A 5,000-nucleotide genomic window follows, 5' to 3' on the forward strand; every position below is an offset into this window, starting at 1 on the left:
TTAAATATCTGCTTGACCTACACCTGTAAAAAAAAATCCTATTTTTATGGTTAATTTACAAAAAAATTTTTAAATAGGTTATAAAACTGTAGAACTGAAGACATTATCTGTAAATAAACAAACCGCCTGTTTTTTTAAGTAATATGCCAGTAATGACAAACTATGTATATTTCTATTTTTTTTTTACAGAAAAATACCAAATTAATTATACATATTTTCTGTTTTCTCAAATTACTTTCAAATTCATGTAAAATTACCGTAATTAACTTTCATTAAATATGGAACTTGTTATATAAAAGTCTATGTCCATACTAACAATCTAACAGTTTTATATATAATTTTAAGGTAACTCTTATTTAATAAGGGCGGCATAGCTCGGTTGGTAGAGTGGCCGTGCCAGCAACTTGAGAGTTGCAGGTTCGATTCCCGCTTGTGCCATCCTAGTCACTGCCGTTGTGTCCTTGGGCAAGACACTTTACCCACCTGCTCCCAGTGCCACCGACACTGGTTTAAATGGAACTTAGATATTGGGTGTCACTATGTAAAGCGTTTTGAGTCACTTGAGAAAAGCGCTATATAAATATAATTTACTAATTACTATTACTAATTACTATTTATGTGTATTTTTACATTCAAGTCAAAAAATATATGTAGCCTCTTATTTAAAGGTATTTGCTCCTTCTAACAATTTAACCTATTTCTCGGTAATGTGACTGCAAGACATACTTGATGACAGCCAACAGCCATACAGGTCACACTGAGGGTGGCCGCACAAACAACTTTAACACTGTTACCTCACTGTGGACCCACACCAAACAAGAATGATGAACACATTTCAGGAGAACATCCTCACCATGACACAACATAAACGCAACAGAAAAAATACCCATAATCCCATAATCGCACGGAGGGGGGCGGTGATGTGGAGGGAGGGTGGAGGGGTTGTAGCCCGGAAGAGTCAGCGCTGCATTAGATTCTGGGTATTTGTTCTTTTGTGTTTATGTTGTGTACCGGTGAAGATGTTCTCCCAAAATGTGTTTATCATTCTCGTTTGGTGTGGGTTCACACTGTGGCGCATATTTGTAACAGTGTTAAAGTTGTTTGTACGGCCACCCTCAGTGTGACCTGCATGGCTGTTGACCAAGTATGTCTTGCAGTCACTTTCATATGTCAATCAAAGCCGTACAATTCAGAAAAAATCTGTAAAATAATGGTATTTTTCTGTGGAACTGCCATTATTGTCACTTCATTACAGGTGATTGATCGTAATAATGTGGAAAAACTGTAGAATAAAGGTATTTTTCGGCAGAACTGTTTGCATCGTCACTTTATTAAAGGTGGTTGATCTTAATAATTTAGTAAAAATCTTTAAAAATTACGATATTTCTCCGCAAAACGTTTCATGAAAAATTCTGTAAATATAATGTTTTTGAGCATTATTTGGTTTACAAAGTTTTACTTTAATTTTATGGTTTTCGTTTGGCAGCCGTATAATTTTTTTTTACAATGTATGCTTTCAAAGCAAGTTATCAACTTGTTCAAACTGTAAAAACTACAATAGATTTTACAGTAAAAAAAAAAACAATGGTGGTTTTAACAGCATCTTACTGTAAATAGAAAAAACTTTCAGTTTTTTACAGTTATATGTAAAAAATTAAAATACAAAAATAAGAAAGTACATTTGGTGATCAAGCAAGTTTTTTACAGATTTTTTTTTTACAGTGTATGCTTTTAAAGCAAGTTATTAACTTGTACACTGTAAAAACTACAATAGATTTTACAGTAAAAAAACGATGGTGGTTTTAACAGCATCTTACTGTAAATAGAAAGTTTTTTACAGTTATATGTAAAAAATTAAAATACAAAAATAAGAAAGTACATTTGGTGATCAAGCAAGTTTTTACGGTTAAAATCTATGGTTGTTTTTTTTACAGGTTATTACTGTATATTAAAAAAATTAGTACCACATTTTTAATGGTAAAAAACTGCCAGCTCAGTTGCCAGAATTTAAAGAACCGTGGTACGGTTTTTCCATGTACTGCAATATGTTGTAAATTTTACAGAATAATTAGTCACACTAAGCAGTCTTTTTTATTTTTTACTGTAAAAAAAAACAGTTGTACTGTTGTCCAATTTACTGTAATATGTTGTAAATAAAAAAAAAGAAAAATAACTTCAAATTTTACAGTAAAATTCCGATGACTGAGTTGCCATTTTTTTTACAGTTAAAATCTACGGTTAATGTTTTTACGGTGTATTACTGTAAATGTAAAAACAGTTCCACATTCTTTCACCGTAAAAAAACTGGCAGCTCAGTTGCCAGAATTCAAACAACAGTGGTATGTTTTTTTCCTTTACAGCAATATGTTGTAAAACCCACTGTAAATTTTACAGTATAATTAGTCACACTAAGCAGTCTTTTATTTTTACTGTAAAAAAACAGTGGTACTGTTGTCCAATTTACTGTAATATGTTGTAAATAAATAAATAAATAAAAATAACTTCAAATTTTACAGTAAAATTCCGATGACTGAGTTGCCAGTTTTTTTTACAGTTAAAATCTACGGTTATTGTTTTTACGGTGTATTACTGTAAATGTAAAAACAGCACCACATTCTTTCACCGTAAAAAAACTGGCAGCTCAGTTGCCAGAATTAAAACAACAGTGGTATGTTTTTACCATTTACAGCAATATGTTGTAAAACCCACTGTAATATTACAGTAAAATTCTGGCTTTTTTTTTTTTACGGTGAAAAAAACAGTGGTAATGTTTTCCCATTTACTGTAATATGTTGTGAAAATAAACAACAAAAAACAAACAATGTCAATTTTACAGTAAAATTCTGGTGATTAAGCTGCAAGTTGAATACAGTTAAAATCTATGGTTGTTTTTACAATGTATTACTGTAAATGGAAAAACAGTACCACATTTTTTTACAGTAAAAAACTGGCAGCTCAGTTGGCCGCAATTGAAAAAAAAAAAACAGTGGTAATGTTTTCCAATTTACTGTAATATGTTGTTAAAACAATTAAATACAATTATTCAAATTTTACAGAAAAATTCCCATGACTGAGTTGCTAGTTTATTTATCTACGGTTAAAGTTTTTGCAGTGTATTACTGTAAATTGAAAAACAGTACCACAATTTTTCACGGTAAAAACTGGCAGCTTAGTTGCCAAATTTTAAAAAACAGTGGTACGGTTTTCCCGTTTACTACGTACAAAAAAAGGAAAAAAAAGTAAATTTTAGAGTAAAATTCTGGTGAATAAGCTGCAAGTTTTTTACGGTTAAAATGTATGGTTGTTGCTTTTACGGTGTATTACTGTGAATGGAAAAAAGAGTACCCCATTTATTATGTTTAAAAACTGGCAGCTCAGTTGCCAGAATTAAAAAAAACAGTGGTATGGTTTTTCCATTTACAGCAATATATTGTGAAACCCACTGTAATATTACAGTAAAATTCATCAGATTAAGCGGTCAATTTTTTTTACCGTAAAAAAAAACAGTGATACTGTTTTCCCATTTACTGTAATATGTAAAAAAAAGAAAAAAATAAGTTAATTTTAGAGTAAAATTCTGGTGACTGAGCTGAGATTTTGTTATGGTTAAAATTTATGGTTGTTTTTACGGTGTATTACTGTAAATGGAAAAACAGTACCACAGTTTCAGTTGCCAGAATTAAAAAAAATAGTAGTATGGTTTTACCATTTACAGTAATATGTTGTAAAACTCATTGTAATATTACAGTAAAATTCTGACGACTAGGCTGCCATTATTTTTACTGTAAAAAAAAAAGTGGTACTGTTTTCCCATTTACTGTAATATGTAAAAAAAAGAAAAGAAAAAAAAAGTTAATTTTAGAGTAAAATTTTGGTGACTAAGCTGAGATTTTGTTATGGTTAAAATTTATGGTTGTTTTTACGGTGTATTACTGTAAATGTAAAAACAGTACCACAGTTTCAGTTGCCAGAATTAAAAAAAAATAGTAGTATGGTTTTACCATTTACAGTAATATGTTGTAAAACTCACTGTAATATTACAGTAAAATTCTGACGACTAGGCTGCCATTTTTTTTACTGTAAAAAAAAAGTGGTACTGTTTTCCCATTTACTGTAATATGTAAAAAAAAAAAAAATAAATAAATTAGTACATTTTAGAGTAACATTTTGGTGACTAAGCTGAGATTTTGTTATGGTAAAATTTATGGTTGTTTTCACGGTGTATTACTGGAAATGGAAAAACAGTACCACATTCTTTTACGGTAAAAAAAACTGGCAGCTCAGTTGCCAGAATAAAAAAAAAACAGTGGTATGGTTTTACCATTTACAGTAATATGTTGTAAAACTCACTGTAATATTACAGTAAAATTCTGACGACTAGGCTGCCATTATTTTTACTGTAAAAAAAAAAGTGGTACTATTTTCCCATTTACTGTAATATGTAAAAAAGAAAAAAGAAAAAAAAAGTAAATTTTAGAGTAAAATTCTGGTGACTAAGCTGAGATTTTGTTATGGTTAAAATTTATGGTTGTTTTTACGGTGTATTACTGTAAATGGAAAAACTACCACATTCTTTTATGGTAAAAAAACCTGGCAGCTCAGTTGCCAGAATTAAAAAAAACAGTGGTACGGTTTTACCATTTACAGTAATATGTTGTTAAACTCACTGTAATATTACAGTAAAATTCATCAGACTAAGCGGTCAATTTTTTTTTACCGTAAAAAAAAACAGTGATACTGTTTTCCCATTTACTGTAATATGTAAAAAAAAAAAAAGTAAATTTTATAGTAAAATTCTGGTGATTAAGCTGTGAGTTGTTTCCGGCTAATATCTATGGTTGTTTTTACAGTGTTTTACTGTAAATGGAAAAACAGTACCACATTCTTTTACGGTAAAAACAAATGGCAGCTCAGTTGCCAGAATTAAAAAAAAAAGTGGTGTGGATTTTCCATTTACAGCAATATGTTGTAAAACTCACTGTAATATTACAGTAAAATTC

The 5,000-nt window shown here is 30.1% G+C and overlaps 1 protein-coding gene across 6 annotated transcripts in view; it reads right to left on the reverse strand.

The window, feature by feature from the left end:
• Positions 1–5,000, reverse strand: part of ptprfa (protein tyrosine phosphatase receptor type Fa) — a 268,805-nt gene that overhangs the window by 120,281 nt on the left and 143,524 nt on the right. The gene's annotated exons all lie outside the window — the stretch shown is intronic.

This window comes from Nerophis ophidion, linkage group LG26, assembly GCF_033978795.1.
Source record: "Nerophis ophidion isolate RoL-2023_Sa linkage group LG26, RoL_Noph_v1.0, whole genome shotgun sequence".
NCBI classification, from domain to species: Eukaryota; Metazoa; Chordata; class Actinopteri; order Syngnathiformes; family Syngnathidae; genus Nerophis; species Nerophis ophidion.